The sequence below is a fragment of the Sciurus vulgaris genome (assembly GCF_902686455.1).
Source record: "Sciurus vulgaris genome assembly, chromosome: 15".
Classification (NCBI taxonomy): domain Eukaryota; kingdom Metazoa; phylum Chordata; class Mammalia; order Rodentia; family Sciuridae; genus Sciurus; species Sciurus vulgaris.
Window position 1 is genome coordinate 28,073,063 of NC_136476.1, and position 18,051 is coordinate 28,091,113.

An 18,051-nucleotide genomic window follows, 5' to 3' on the forward strand; every position below is an offset into this window, starting at 1 on the left:
TTGCTCATTGTGCTGATAAAAATTAGAAAGCTGAATCATGCCAGGTGTTGGCAGCAATGCAGGGCCTCTTATTACATTCTTCAGAGATTACAGCCTGCAGCAGCCAGTCTGCAGAAGAGTCCAGCAGTACCTTGGTGAGTTCAGGATGTGCACAGGCCATCAGTGCCACTGGTGAGCATATATCCCAGATTAAGTCCTTTGCAAACGAGAAAAAGCTCACGTGCTTGAAGGCTCATAGGTAGGCTCATAGGTACATCGGCTCATTTTGTGCTAGCAAAGAATTAGAATTTATCTATGTATGTGGTAGTCTCCTGTCACAGAATGCCACAAGTCAGGTAGAAGCAATTGATAATGTACAGTGATAGACATGAAATTTAAGAATAATTACAAGCAAAATTAGTCAGAGATCTAATGAGTTTTACCAGAAGACACTCATAAAATATATTTTACCAGAAGGTATACAGATGAAACAAACTCATAATGGGTGGCGGGAGAGAAATGAGAATGGAAAGGAGAGAAGAGAGAATAAAGAAATGGATGAATGGATGAGAAAGTTAACCATCAGACTGGAGTCTGGTTAAGTCATTTCTTTGTCCCTAAGTTCATAAAAAGGAAAGAAAAGCAATAAGAAAACAAGACCAACTTGGTCCTAGACTTTATAGAGTCTACATTCCTAGAGTGGAAATAGAGATTCAACTACTAAAAACAATATAACTCTTTATTATTTTGAGAAGTTCTACAAAAGATAAAAGCTTGGCATGTTAGGTACATAGTAAGTTCTAAGACATAAAGATTAGTATATTCTCAATCAAGTAGAGAATAAAATATAAATATCTGTGAGATGCAGAAATTGGGCTAGGAGAGAAACAACTACCATCCTGTGACAAAACTGAGGAGTGTGGCTGGGCATGGTGGCACACACCTGTAATCCCAGTGACTCTGCAGGCTGAAGCAGGAGGATCATGAGTTCAAAGGCAGTCTCAGCAAAGGGAGGCACTATGAAACTCAGTGAGACCCTGTCTCTAAATAAAATACAAAGTAGGGCTAGGGATGTGACTCAGTGATTGAGTGCCCCTGAGTTTAATCCCCAGTACCCCCCAAAACAAAACAACAACAACAAAAATACCTGAGGTGTATGTGGAATTGAATGTGCTGTTTTTAACTAGAAATTCTAGACTCATTTATAATTTCAAAGAACTTAGTATATGTTAATAAGTAATTTGAGCATGAGTATTCTCCCTTTCTAGGTTAGTGCTACAGCCTTATTGGCAAGACTTATATATTAAATAAAACAGCATGAGCCTTATCATCTGTATCCACACATAACACTATGACAGCCCTACATAGTAGAGCTGGAAATAGCAACATTTCAAAGAAGTGGGTTCTAGAAAACCTATGTTTGAAGCTGAATAACTAGAAAGAAACTTGCTTTTGACTTGTGAAAAAAATTCTGCAAAACCAAGGAAATTGGTCATTATCCACAAGATTATAAATGATCAAACATCTAAAATTGATTTATTTAAAGAAATGGAAGATAATTATTTTCAAATGTGACTGTTGCATATAAAAGTTCAAGAATCCTATGAAACAGTAAAAAATGACAAGGAAGCAATGGGCAATCCAAACTGATATAGAAGTGGGGATATAAAAAACTGTTAAAAATCAAAATTACAATAACAAAACTACTTTGGAGGTAATAAAATTGATATTAAAGAAACTCAAATCAGTACAGTAAAGAAAAAACCCAGATACTCCTTCTTTTCATTTTTCTTTCTTTTTTTGGACTGGGGATTAAACTCAGGGGTGCTTAACTCCAGCCCTTTTATTTTTATTTTTAAATTTTGAGACAGGGTCTCACTGAATTGCTTAGGGATTCCCCAAATTGCTGAGGCTGACTTTGAACTTGCGATCTTCATGCCTCAGCCTCCCCAGCTGGTGGGATTACAGGTGTGCACCACCAAGCCCAGCTAGATACTCTTTCAAAGTGAACACTAGGTTTCACCTAAGATTTTCAGTTTCTGATAAACCAAAATGGAACCAAAACAAATTCAGAAATACTAAAAATGCAATAATGTAAATAGCTCATCTGAAAACACATTTCTGAGTTGAAGAAAGCCTGAGTGTGCATTTCACAAAAACAATGACAGAAAACACAAAATCAACCAAAGAGAGTTTCCCATAAAGTGTTTAAGCTACCAGGGTTTTTAAAAAGCTTATAAAGACATCTTTGTGGAAATTCTTGTTATCCACAAAAAAACACATATCAAACTACCGTCATTATTTTTATGTAACTTTAAAATGTAAGAAGACTGCTTCAGATTTGTAGTATTGTTTTCAAATCTACACCATTTTTAGCAAATACTAAGTATTTTACATTGAGCTTGGATATTGTATAAAAACAAAAACTTTATTAGATCTAAGTTGTCTGGGAAAGAATGCCTTTATTGGAAATCATTAGTCAAAGACATACTTCAGCTGGCCAAGATATCAATAAAGATAAATAATTGAGAAAAATGAGAAATTTAAAAAACATCTATCTCTACCTGCCTAAAATTCAGTATAGGATAGTGGTTTAGCTCATTGACTTTTGAGCCAGATGGCTTGAGTTCCCAGTCTGGATTCTGTAATTACTTGATTTCTTTCTATTTCATTTTCTTTATCTGTGAGATGAGAGGAAAAATAATGCCTGATGTACAAAGTTATTGAGAACATTAAGTCAGTTGATCTATGTGTTTGGACTGAGTCAGATACATAGCAAAAGTTCAGTGAATGTGATCTGTAATTTCATGTTTATATTCTAGCATCAAACTATTGCAGTTTTCTTTGTCCAACTTGCATGAAGCAATAATTAATCTAATGAGATGATAGATATTGAAGTCAATTAGTAACATTAATAATAACTAACTCTTTATTAAGAATTTACTACATGAAAATAACTATATATTTTACTCTTTAATTTTCATTAGAAGTTTTAAAGGTATATGCTATTATTATTCCCATTTTATAAATTAGAAAAACAAGGTTAGCTGGTTAAACCAGCTCCAGAGTCACACAGCTTGCAAATGATGGAGCTAGGATTTGAACATTATTCTCTGCTGGCTGAATACTAGTTCATAAAAGTTATTTCTTCATTTTATCCTACTCGAGTTTTGGGTCAAACCACACCATCTCATTGTGAATCTCATCTCATTTGAATCTCTTTTTATTCAAATACTTCTACAAAAATAAAATTATATAATACAGCATACAATTCTCTGACAGGCTAGATCAGAGAAAGAGAGTTATTTCAATGGCTCCCCATGAAACAATCCAACCCAGGGGACAGTTCTGATGGCATCATCTCACCCAGTTACCAAGTGACCTGATCTGCATTTTGACAGCAGCATTTATTATACTACATTGCATGCATTCTAGACATGCCTGTCTTTCTCAGTAGACAGATACAGTGCCTGGTGCACAATAAATGCATATGGAATGGATATTACAATTTTATCTAAGGCTTACTACTGATACATTTCCTAAATAATTCATTAATAACTATATTAGACATGAATAGTACATGAACAAATGGCAAAAATAGAATAAATGAAAAGTTAACACATTTTGATTTAAAGGATTTTTTCCAATAATGAATGAAAATGAAGAAATTTACATGAAATCATACATACTAATTGCCTTAGAATATATTCACAATTAGGAAAAATTAATGTAGAAGGAATAAAATGAGGAAGGTAGGAAGCAGAAAAGGAAAGCAAAGAGAGTGCGGTAAAAATGGAGGAACAAAAAAATGAAGAGACGAAATGAAATATTTATTGAGAACAAACAACTAGTCAATAACTGACATTAATGTGCATTATTGTGTTTAATTCTTACAACAAAACTTATGGAGGTCCCACATTTCCATCTTATGAGTAAGGAAGTTGAGATCAAGACAAGTTCTCAACTTCCTGGTGATGCTTAATAATCAAGGAGACTTCTGTTTCTTTTTTTTCTTCTTCCGTGTATTTCCCATGAGCCTTTAATGAATGAAAATCTACTAATGTTAGCTATCATGAGGAAAGAATATGGACATTACATAGAACAGTAACAACATTCAACTAAGAATCCCATTCTTATTCAAGTTAACTTATTGGATGCATCAATGTTTTAGAGATCTTTAACAAACTAGTAGATGAAATTTAAGCTTCTTTCTGCTTTCATTTGCAAGTATACTACTCTTCATTGACTACTCCTAGAGAGAGAGAGAGAAAAAGATTTTCATAGTTGAAAGATATTGCTGGGAAGTATGTACCTCATGATTCAAATTATGGAAATTGCCTTTAAAAAATTCTATTAGGGTTCTATTACTCCACCGACTCCTGGGTATACCTCTTTCAATCTGTCAGTTTCCCAAGATCGGAGGGCTATTTTCAGGATGGCACCTGTTGCCATCAATTGGGGGCCATTCCCCTTCATTGCATTATCTGGATTGACCATGTATATTGTTCACATTTATTACTTCCTTTTGCCCCTTTGCTTACTTGATACCATGTATAACCAGCTTTAGAATTTGCATTAAAAGAATAAAGTCCTGCTTTGGAGTCAGAGACATAAGGAGCAACAGGGTAGTAAAGAGTACTTGCTGCATGAAATCTACTAAATGAGGCTCAGAAAATGAAAAGAATCTGGCTTTTGAAAAAGCTACTATGTCTTCCCATTTTACTGCTAAAGATTCCAGAAATATCCACCACTTTGCAAGGCAATACACATATAATTATTCAGAGTTGACTTTGAATGACATTCATATGAATCCACTGAGGCTGCCATCTTTTTTCTTTTTCTTATGTTTATAGTTGCGGTGACTTTAGATTATAGATTCTTGTGAAGTTGAAAATCTAAACTTTGGCAACAAACCCAGACTTGTCATTCATTTCTTGTTTATTACTTTTTAAAGGTTAAAAGCAGTTTAGTTACTTATGTATAGCCATACACTAGACAAGCCTAAAGTCCTTCAAATTCAACAATTTTTTTTTGGAAATTAGATTTAGATGACTTTTGAAGGCCTTTTCAGCTAATGAAATTATTCTGAAATATTCAAATGTTCTCTGAAGTATTCCTAAAGGACTGGAGAATAAGCCTAATAGATATTAATATCATGATATAAAAATCTATTGGAAAGTAATACTAGGTTTCTAGAAATTTTATCAACATTCTCAAGGATATTAAAATTACCCCAGGAAATTCTCCACGGACAAATTGAGAGTTATGTTTTCCTTAAACAAAAGGATTTTTTTTCATTAGAGAAAATGACTTTGGCATTCCATTAGGAAAAGAATGAACAACATGATCTTAAATATACGTAGCCCCAAGTCTCTACCTAAAGTAATAGAGGTTAAACCTTCCAAAGACGATTTCTGTGCATATAGCTATTTCTCAAAGCCAGTCTCTAGGGACTCATGGTGTAGATTTATGAATCATGCAGGGCAAAGGGCGGTTCCAAACAGGAAATAAAAGAGACCATGAACCGATAACACATGCGTTTTGCAGGCCAAAATTCCATTGTATAGATCTGTATGGTGATAATGGGTATAAAACTGACAGTGACATTAACCTTGATGTTATAAGGCTTGGCCTCCTAGGAGTTAAACCTGAAAGGCCCCCATGATCTGTGAGCAGCATGCTGAATTACTTATCTCAAGCAACATGTTAATGAAATTTCCTATCCTTCTTCTCAAAATCCTATTTTCAAAAGCTTGGTAACTTTATGATGCTGATCTACTATTTGGGTTAGTCGTCACCTAAATCAGTTTATAAAACACATTTTCCTCTTCAATAAGCATGCTTTTCCATGCTGGATACTTAATAAGCAACTCAGCATTGGAGATTAAAAAAAAAAAAAAAAAAAAGACGCTAAAACTATTGATCTCACTGCTTATTTTTAGTGGGATATAAGTTTTTAAATTTAGAAGACCCATTGAATACTAAAGGCAGGTTAGTGTGCTTGAAATTATTCCAAAACATATGCTGCCATATGGTTCACTTCTTTTGTTTGAATTATTTTTGAGTAGGAATCATTTAGGAGAGTCAAATGTTTACAGTTTATATGTGGCAATGCTGTGCTTATTTTTTTCTAGAAATGAAATAAATAATTTCAGGGGAAAAAAAAAGGTATGGGCCAAAAAGGGAGATAACACATTGTTACATTTCTGAACTTCAATTTCTTCTCTTTATAGGATTTTGTTTGAAGACTAAATGAGATAATGTATATGACTATACCTAATGTAATTGTTTGGCTTTCTAATTGTATGTATACAAATTTGAAAACTAGAATCCTCTGGTGAGAATGAATAAGCCAAACTGACAGCTAATGATATTCCATGGTTTCCCCATTGAATGACTGGGATTATCTAATCTCATCAGAGCAAAAGATAGATGACTTTGAAGGAATCTTAATATAAATAATTTTTTTCCAGTATTGGAGGTGTTGTACCCCTGAACTACATTTTCAGTCCTTTTCTTTTTTTCTTTTTCTTTTTTTTTCTAGTCCTGGGGATTGAACCCAGGAACACTTAACCACTGAGCCACACCACCAGCCCCTTTTTACATTTTATCTTGAGACCGTATCTTGCTAAGTTGCTCTGGCCCTCTTTAAATTGCTGAGACTGGCTTTGAACTTGCCATTCTTCTGCCACAGCCTCCTGAGCTACTGGGATTATAGGCATGCACTCCTGACCCGGCCCACCTGCAGCCCTTTTTATTTATTTTTTAAATCTTGAGGCAGGTCTCACTAAATTGGTGAGGGTCTTGCTAAAATGCCCAGACTGACCTTGAACTTGCAATCCTCCTGCTTCTGCCTCTGAGGTACTGAGACTATGGGCATGTGCCTCTGTGCCTGGCCAACAAAAGAAGTCTTATATAAGAGAAAGTTAAAGTCTGAGTAAGAAACTTTGTAATTTAACATGGATAGGAAAGAAGAAAACAGGTCAACAAGTGAATGACAGTGAAAACAGAGGTACTTTGTAATGAAATCAATACACTAAATTTAATAATTTCTTATTGTAAAAGGGAGGAGAGGTTAAAAGGAGAAAGTATTCCTATGAATTTATCAGATTATACATGTGATTTAGCTTTGAATGGTGTTTAAATTTAAATGCATATCTCTCAAGGCCTCATTATAGAAATGATAAAACATTGCTTCCGTGGTGTCCTGGGTTTGCTCCCCATGTAAAAGCATTAACTGTTTTGAGCGCTAAAGCTGTAAAATTTTAAACCTTCTTCATTTCCCTCCATCAGCCTCTTCAGTGAAGTCTTTCTCTGTGTTCTTACAAAACTGACCTTTCATCTTGAGCAAATGCTCCTCCAGCAGTTCATTCCTGTTATTAGAATCTTAATAATTGTAAATGGGTTCTACCACATCGATACCATGGTTTTCAAATATGACATTTATGCAAACTTCTTGCTTTTTATTTTTGAGAATGAAATACCACATAAAGGGAAAGGACAGAAAACAAAAGCAAAATACTAAACAACAAAAACTCCGAATTCATTTTATAGCCCCTGGAACAAAATGTTTCTGGAGTCAGGAGTGCTACTATTATGCGATCAGCTCTGCCCCTGGGAAAAATTGTTTCTAAAATGACTTCTGTTTTAACAATCTGGTTCATTATTATCAACAAGTTCACTATTTTTTCCTCTAGATTGTTAATTCATATTCAGAAATCACCATATCTTTAGACTATAAAAATAGGCAAATATATATTCTCAGAATTTTCATAATAGTCAGAACGACTTAAGTTCAAGAGCACCTTTTTGTGACTATTCACATGCAAGTCACCAGTCAGCAAACACATTTTTGGCTTGCATGTGGCTTCCAGAAGAAAATGTGGTGTCCCTGCATAGGAATACACTCCAGGGCTGGTGTTTCAGACTGTGTAAGTGGAGCATCAATTAACCTCACTTACATGAGTCGAATCGCACCATGTTCTGTTGCACTGTAATGTACTGTGGAAAAAAATGTATTCGATGTGCTACAATTTTCCTTCTTTATAAATCATTTTCTTTTCTCCAGTCTGTTTTCATTGTGGGTATTTCGTATTTTAGTGACTTTCCATCATATTAGTAATATTGTGATTAGTAATAATTAGAATGACCCAAAATAACCTATGTGGCTGTGGAGGAAATGGACTTTCTTTATATCAAAATAATTTCATTGAATTATTTTTAATTTAAGACAAACTGGTAAAAATAAAATGTTTCATTAGGAATTATAACAGATGATGACTTCAAATAAGTAGGAAAAAATCTGATGCCAGTAAAAATTTTTCTCAATTTATCATTTTTTACTCTTACTTTATGGAGAATTATATTTTCCTGAAGTAATGTCAAGAGTCACAACACAAGTTGTTATTGTTTAGCACATCTTTCACCAACTCTTTTGTGTTTAGGAAGTATGTCATTTATTTTATGCAACTTATTATATCTTTATCAAACTGTAAAAGCTAGGCATTATCATTGTTTATTATATGTGTAAAAAAAAGATTCATGGAAATTAACTCACATTATTAGTAAGTGGCATATCTGAGTCTCAAACTTGGATCCAAAGGCCAGTATTTTAAAATTCAAATGAACTTATTTTATTCTAAGTATGTTTTAAAATGTCACACAACTATAATGTAAATTCAATATGTATTCTAATTAATATAGAACATAAGTTAAAAATTGTGTTTAAAAAGTCTGTTTTGTGAGCACTAATTGTTGATAATAGCATAAAAGCAAAACAGGACAACAAAAAGTAATTATTTTATTAAGGTGCAATTATTGAGTCACCAATATAATATTAAAAAATTTATAGATTTTAAACTGTACTTAGCAGTATTTAATGAGACCTGGATCATAAACTGTGTTATAAAAGGAAAGATAAACAGCATGACTAATTTTCTTAAAATGATATAAATATAACAAATATTTAATAAGAAGAATGTCCAATTTTGATGGCTGTGCTTCCTTTCCAAATGTATCAACCTAAAAAATTCATTTAGGTTATTTGAAGTTTAATGCAAAGTGATAAAGTACCATACTGATGGAAATTGAAATCTAAATTATGAGCTGTTCTGAAACATACAATAAATTCCTTGGGACGAGAAGACTTCTGGAAGCACAAGCAAGCAAGCAGTGGTGAAATCCATCTTTCCTCTGACTCTCCAGGCACATTAGGCTAATTCCTGAAATAAATCCAGTCAGCTGGAAAGTTAACCTCTCACTCCTGTCGAAGAAGTCATCTGCAGCCTTGAGTTTAACTGTTTTCCTTTTCCCTGGCCTTAGTCCTTTCTTTAGTGGCCCTGTATTTATGGTGTCACTTGGGGAATTTATCTACAGTAAGAATGTGTATCTGAAAATCATTCATTTTACAAAAGCTTGGATGCAGGGATCATATATTACGTAAAATCTCTTTAATTCTTTTAATGTGGATTCTTTTTTCTCCTAGGGTCACTCTAAGCCACCCACTTGATTGTTTTGTGTTTTCAACATTATTTACTCAGGACTTATTTTATTTGGGCCTTGGGAATGATTGGATAAAGATTTACTTTTGACTCATTTAGTTCTAAACTTTCCTCTAGGCTCAATAGGTAAAATTAAAAAAACAAAAACAAAAACAAAAAACCTGGAGAGATTTTTTTTTCCCTCATGTAATCAGAAATGCAAATGATAAACATGGGCATATTTACTTTAAAAAGGTGAGGTTTGGGATATATTTTATTTAGACTTTTAAAAGTTATTAAATGAATGACTACTTTACATGCTAAGAACCTACTGTGCATATGTATACATATTCAAACTGTTGCTGATAAATCCTATTTTGTGTCAGAACTAGATGATTGGATGTTTTATTCAATATTTTTTAAAAAATTACCTCTCTTATAGTGAAACAGATTCTGATATGTAACCTTTAATAAATTATTGAATACCTGTGGCCAGCATAGACTCGTTATTACAGGTTATAATAGCAAACAGCAGTAACAGGTAACAGTCATGTGGAACTGACTGAGGGCCCTGCTCTATTCTAAGCACTTGGCTTATTTAAATAATTTAATCTTCCAACAATCCAAGCTACAGTATGGTTGAGCAATTTACTTAAGATTATACAGGTGTTAGGTGGTGAAACTGTGATATGCTTCCTGCTGTCTGCTTTCAGAGCCCATATTCTTAACTATTGTGTTGACAAATGTCATTTAAAAATAGCTATTAGAGGTTATACACTTTGATTAAATTTCCCATTTTTCAGCAATATATACCTATACCCTGAGGTTAATGAAATTATTTAATGTCTATTTTAAGTAAAATATTGGTTAGAACATTATGTTTATGTGCACATTATGAAAGCAAAACCTTGTGAAAATACCATATGGTACACAAAATCTTTTCCTATCTTCCATTAGCCAGAAGATCTTTTTTTGCTTCTTTTTCTTCACATTATTTCTTTTGCTCTACTGTTTCCACTGAATATTAGCTATAATGACTTTTTATGGTGGTCAACCTAAAATAGAAAACAAATTTTGGGGGGTATTTTAGTATTATGATTTGGATCTGGAATGTCCCCTAAAGCTTATGTGTTGAAGGCTTGGTCTTTAACACAGCAATGTTCAGAGGTGGTGCTTTTAGGAAAAGATTGGATCATGAGGACTCGAAACCCATTAGTGCATTGATCCAGTTCATGGATTAATAATTTGAATGAGTTACTGGGTGTTGGTGAGAATGTAGGCAAGTGTGGCATGGTTGTAGGAAATAGGTCATTGCAGGCATGTCCTTGGGGACCATATCTTGTCCCTCCCTTCTCCCTGCTTCCTAGGTGCTGTGAGATGAGCAGCTTTCCTCAACCATGCCCTTCCTCCATGATGTTCTGCTTCAACTCAGGCTCATAGTATTGGAGCCAGTCAACCATGGACTGAAACCTCTGAAACTATGAGCTAAAATAAACCTTTCCTCCTTTAAGTTGTTCAGGTATTTTGGTCACGGTGACGAAAAGCTGACTAACACAGTTACTAAAGCCTTGGGAGGATCTTCACGATTCAGTTGTATAAGGACTAGAGTGCAGCAATGTCAACTTTAAAAGTGAGTTCTGCAATTAAAGGAGATTTATAGCTTGGACTGAGTTCTCTACTGCTTTTTATTTTGCTACAGATGTCTCTCTCTCAACTTTGTGTAAATTCTTTAAAATAGGTCCAAACATTTTTGTTTTTTGTTGTTCCATATCCACACTACCTTGGTTTCATTTAAAAGACCCATACCCATACTGTGGTGTCATTTTAAATAGATACTATTTTTAATTTATGAAAATGATATAGAATCATTGAGGAAGAGTCAAAACTGTAGAGAGAAGAAACATAATTACCTATAATCCAAATAAAGAGATAAGGGCTATTTAGTTTTGTTTAAATTTCTTTCTAGGTTTAAAGATATAGATAGATAGAAAGAGGTTGGGGTTATAGTTCAGTGGTAGGGCACTTTCCTAGCATAGGAAAGACCATGGGTTCAATTCCCAGCAGTGTGATGGTGGTAGGGGGGAAAATACACACGTATACACACACACAAATATGTATAAATGTACATGTCATATACATTTTTCTTATGTTGTACAGTTCCTCGTAAATAGTTCAGTATCTTCATTTTTTCATTCAATATTTTATCATAAAAACCTATCTGTTAATTTTAAAATATGTTTATTTATAATATTCCTTTATATTGTAACAGGGATGCCTTTGAAACTGTTCTTTGACCTACCATCCTTCCCCTCCCTAATTGCTTTTGCTGAAGAGAAGCCCCTCTTGATGATTGTGGTTAACTAGCCACAGGAAGTAAAAGTCCATTGCAGATGTTCTGGTCACAGAAGAAGAAAGGAGCTAGTCCCTGGATGAGGGAGGCTGACCCAGAAAGTGGGGTTTCTGCTCGTTACATCTTTTTGTCTCCCCATAAAAGAACTTCACACTCTGGAGCCCCCTAAGATAGAGCTCTGCAATAAAACAAAACAAACAAACAAACAAACAACACTCTATTTTTTCAAGATGCTGAATCTTGAAGAAAACCTGATTTCCTCCTACCAACTTTTATCTTCTGAATACTGGTACTTCAGCAGCAGACAGGCAGGATGTTTGTTCTGGTAGTAATATATTTTGGTAATTTTAATTTTTATTTATTTATTATTTTGTGGTACTAGGGATTTAACTCAGGGTGCTCTACCACTGAGCTACATCCCCTGTGAATTTTTTGTTTTTTATTTTGAGACAGGGTCTCCTTAAGTTACTGAGGCTACCATCAAACTTTCAATCCTCCTGCCTTAGCTGCCCAAGTCACTAGGATTATGGACATGAGCCACCATACTTGTCAAAAGGCCTCTAACTTGATTAAATACAACAACAACTTGGAAAGTTCAAAACATAGTTAAAAAAAGAAAGGAAAAAGGAGGAAAGAAAGGAATAGACATAGGAACTCAATAAACTTGTGTGACTATGATTTCCTTTCTGTGCTTGTCCCTGATCAGCTTGGTATTTGAATTCTGTGCTTCAGCTTTATTGTAAATAATTTCTCGGGGACAGTTTTAAAAATCTCTTTCCAGCCAGGCATGAGGCCCTAGATTCTATCACCAAGAATACAAAAAGAAAAGAAAGAAAGTAAAAAAAAAGGTGTTGATATTGCTCAAAATATGAAAGTTGAGAGGAAGATAAAATTTAGATGCTATGATGAATACTTAACTGAAATGTCTAAAAGCAATAAGTGACATCTGAGGTGAATGGATTAGAGGTCTAGTTTGGGAATTCTCAATTGGAGATAATCATTAAAACTATAAGGCTGAATGAACCTCGTAAAGTGTGTTTGAGAGGACAGGTAGCTGAAGATTCTGATGGTTGAATCGTAATTTGAGAAAGGTAAGAATTGTAGATGCTTCTTAAGAATAGTGCACACATATGATATCCAAAATAAGGCAGTTGTCAAGCAGGTAGCTGTTGTCAATATCGTATTAAAGATACTCTAATAAAGACTGAGCACTGCTTTCACTGAAAACACTGACTCTTCACTTGGGTCTACAAATGTAAAGAACTTGGCATCTCAGCCTCTATTTTGCTCTGTCTCCTTTGTTCTCAGTCACTTTGGATTCCAGAAAGAACAAGTCTGGTCATAAGCATCTTGTGATAAGTCAAAATTACCTCTCAGGCAACAGTAACTTCCTTATCACTGCTCACAGAGCTCCACCTGGCCAGACAATGACCATAATTTAACCAAGACTGCTTGACTGTACATACTTCTGGTTCCCCTTGTCTGTATTATATGGGAGCTCATGTCAGGATCCCTGAAGACAGAACTGGAGAAGCTGGTCCTTTCATCTTCCCAATATGGCCATACTGATTAAAGTTACTTTCCTGCTTTTCACCATTACCTTTTCCATTTGGTTTATGGGGCAAGTGACCAGATCAGATTGGTTGGAATCTCTAGAGTTGGGCTTCTGGTCTAGTACTCTGGTAACAATACAACCCATGTCCCTCTCCTAGACCAAAATAAAGGAAGCTATTGGTGACTGGTAAAGGAATCAGAACCAGATTGGAGGTAATTTGACATTTAAATAAAGTAATTAACCTACAACTGGTCCTGCATAGTAATATTTAGGATGTTAAAAAAATTATCGAAGCCAATTAATATGTGTAACTACAATAAAACCATGCTAGTTTAGATCTTGGTTGTTTAATATGTCAATAGAGTAGCTAAACAGTCATTAGAAGTAGTTTTCTTTGCAAAAACTCTTAAGAAATTCTAACTTTTATAAATTAAAACCATGTATGCTATCTTTGATTAGTGTTCATTATTTGAGGTCAAATAATAAAATGCTTAATTTATTGATTATATTCATTGGTATGAACTGGAATTTTATGCTGCTGGTGATAAAAACAGGTTGTAGCAATTCCTCTCATGGTGGTTTTATTTCAAAAAATAAATCTGTTTTATTGGTTTATGTAGAAATAGTTTAACAGTGTAATCCATCCATTTTCATTATCATTACAAAAATTGTGTTTTAGGCTCTCCCCCAACACATTGTTTTATGGAAAGAATTAAATTTTGCTCTTTTTGTCTCTATCATTGCACAGTTTGTTTTCATTTGTTTGTTTTTGTGGCCTTAATTGGAAATTTAATGTGCCTTTTTCTTGAAGACAAGAAGACACCACTTTTTTTTCTAAATAGAATTATTCCAAGAAGTGAAGTCAGTCCTTAAGGGTATCAACTCAGAACAAAACTGGCAAGAATTAATGAAAATTACTGCATTCAGAATGAAATTAGGAAAGCTGGACTTAGTTTCTTCTTTAGTACAAAATATTTATACAAGATTTTTAAATAATCTTCTAATTGGCTTCATAATTAATATTAGTGGATTTTATAAATCAGACTCAATTTCAACTAATCATTTCTAAGTTTTCTCATCTGTAAAACTATGTGAATAAAATATACTTTCTTATTCTAAAGGATTGCAGAAGGCATGACTAATTTTTAAAATGAGCAAAGAAACCTTAGTCTTAAAAAAATGAGAAACGACTCTCACCTATAATATGACTTTGTTTTACGCTCAAAAGACAGAAGTATTCATGAGAATTAAGAGGCATAATGCCAGAAACCATGGAACCCTGAAAGGAAAAACATTAAGAAAAAAATTTAAAAAGCACTGTTTATTCTTAAAGTGAAATCAAATTGCCATTTTGAATTTACTTCTACATTTTAAATTGTGGTATTTACTCAATCAATTTCTAGTATAACAGCTAAAATGGAAAGCACCTTATTTGGAAACGAATTGCAATAAAACCATACTCATTTAGACCTCATTTATTCAGAATTTGGGATAACGTGGACAAATTTGGACTTGTCCTTTTTTATTATTTATGAAGAAGGTATTTGCTAAGTAAACTAGGTGCAAAAAGTCTTCAAGAGAATATCTTCAAGCACTTCCATATACATGAAGAGAACATGTTTATATGGACAACATTTAGTTGGCTTGTGGATTTAAAGATCTATTGAGGTAGGAGAGAAAGTAAAACCATACAGAAGCAAGGGATAGCTTATGAATGGCTGAAGTTAAATAATTCCTCAGCATTTAGACATGGTAACATGTTATCCATTTGAGAGAAAAGGTCAGAATATGTTTGCTTCTGCTTACAACTGAACTGTAATTCACAGAGAGTAGGAAACTAGCAACAGTGCATAAAATAGTTCATGGCATATAGTAGGTACTCAGTAAATATTTGAATGAAAGAACACTCTGAACTGTATATTTCTCTTTCATTTTAGCCTATTCATGTTTATTGAGCACTTGTTTACCCTTAGCCCTGTGTGAGGGACTGATGTGACTACACACTGCTAGTTCACGTGAAAGAGTAAGATGAAAAGTACAGGTGAATGGGGGTTTAGAATTAGATTACTCCACAAAATGGATAGGTAAGACCATTTTCTTTCTTTTTTTCCTCATCAAAAGGCTTTTAGTAACTCATTAGTTCTGTGCAATATGCTTGCTAGGATAATTTTAATTAGAGGTAATTTTGCCCTGTCCATCAGATCAACAATATTTTTAAATAGCTAATTATGTATTTGCTAGTTCATAATAAAGATTTTGGAAATCTGCCTGTATGTCTTAATTCAGAGACATAATTGAATATGTCCCTCAATGCCCAATTCGCTAGAATACTTCTAAAGAAATTAGCAATTAGCTAGAACTCAACACAAAATTTTAAGTTTAGTTTTATAAAAGACATGCAATAATAATCTAGGGTTGTGGACTTCAGAATGGTAGGATAAAGCCTGAAAGAGTGTTTTGGAAAGGATTTGAGAGAAGAGGTATAATATATTTACAGTTCAATTGTCCTACATTCTACCTTTAAAGACTAGCCTTGTGTTTGGGGACTCAAAAAAAAAAGGAATAGGATAGCTGATGATACCACTATGACATACAAATATACTGGTGGAAATGTCTCTTTAACCCAGAATGGTGGTAGAAAGAAATACTCTGAAATGTTAGGTGTCAATGTATCAAATTGTGATCATGACAAGGAACATTGACAAAATGCCCTTCCTTCTTAAAAAAGACTTATCCACTCTGGTTTCTCCACACTTTTACTTCTCTATAATTGTCATTACAATACTGAAATAAAGAGTGTGCTATACATCTATTCAGAGTTAATTTGTGTCAGGCTTAGTGCCACACACCTGTAATTCCAGCAGCTCAGGAGGCTGAGGCAGGAGTATCTAGAGTTCAAAGCCATCCTTAGTAAAAGCAAGGTGCTAAGCAACTCAGTGAGACCCTGTCTCTAAATAAAATACAAAATAGGGCTGGGGATGTGGCTCAGTGGTTGAGTGACCCTAAATTCAAACCCAGGTACCTCCTCCTCCCCCGAGAAAGTTAATTTGCATCCTGGTAAGATGGCTGTAACACTGGGGGAGAGGTTAGTGAATACATGAAGACCTTAATTTGGAATCTTGTCAGCAAGATGGCGACTCAGGAAGCCCTTACACTACAGGGGCTTCTACTATAAGACCTTGGACAATTCTGTTTTTACCACTGATTAACACCATGGATATGGCTTTGATTTGTGTGTGTGTGTGGTGGACATGGGTTGAGTTCAAAATGTGGTTTGCTGCACATAATATATGACCCCCTCAGAACCTTGAAGTAGTGAGCCCAAGATCTTACCTTTTCAGAATATTGCGTTGGTTTTAGGATTCTGTACCAGTTCTTTGTTTTAATGCTTATTGCAGAATTTTGTTACTTATTTCTGACTAGAAAGTTCACTACATTATGCCATGTTTCAAATGAAACTTGAAAGCAAATTTAAAGTCAGAGGGTCTAAAAGGACAGAAACTTGGGACTTTATCAAGCTTATGGGTTACATGGATATTTTCAAGGCTGCATGCCTATAGACTTTTATTGGTGAGAATGGTTGTGGTCTGCAATTTGCTTTTTCTGTAATATACTCTGTAAGTTTAAAGAGGAAAGGGTATTTCTAAAATTGTTGGAAGTTAATGACTGGCTACCAAAGATGGCTACAACTAACCAACCACTCTGAGAAAATTTTGTCTCTATTATCAATCAGAGGAAGAAAAATTATGGTTTATGCCTTACAAGAAAGTAAGTTTTGTATGTATGCAGCAGAAGCCACATGCACAATCTGCTGAACCTGGCTGCTAGGGTTGGAATTTTTTACTACTTTTACACTGTTCCTGTGGGAGGCTGCTCAACTGTCTCCTGTTTCCATTTCCTCATCTGCACAATGGATTTAATAATAATAATAATATCTGTATTTTTAATTTAATGATACTAATATATTATTAACTATTTAACATTAAAATAGTATTTTAATAATATTTAATAATAATATCACAATGTTGTTTTGGAGATTTAAGAGTCTAATACAAGTGAAGAGTTTGGTTTATAAGGAATGTACAGCAAATTATAGTGATTACAAAGTGAAAACGTGAAGACTGAGTCTTGTGCTCTGCTCACTTTGTGTAGTGTTCTTCCACTCTATTGAAAATTAATCAGTTTTGTCGACCTAGAATAAATTCAACCTAATCAAGTACAAAGAAAATTACATTTATTTGGAACCAATTGGAATTGTAATCTGAGAAAACTCAGAGTCAAGCAATTTTGAAAAGATGCTCTGAAATTTTATAAAATGGTGGTTGTAGCTTAAACCACATAAGGGTTGGAAATTACCTTACTTGTTAGTCAAGAAAGTTGGTGTTGGCAAAAACTAAGCTATCTTATAGAGAAAGGACTAGGTGTGGTCCCAGTGACTGGGCAGTTTGGAGGATGTACCCATCCCCCTCTGTGACAGAAGGTCACAGAGGTTAACATATTTCAGAGGTCAGTTCACATCTGAGGAAGTCTGTGTGCAGTCAGTTCAAAGGTTCAGCTGTGTGATATCTTATTGGCAATGGCCTCCCAACTCCATTTTAAGTGGCCCAAACCTAAGCTACTCAATTTTAACTTTCTTCCTTGTCAGTTTTTATTTGTCTGCAATGTGTGCGTAATCCAAGCAATATTGA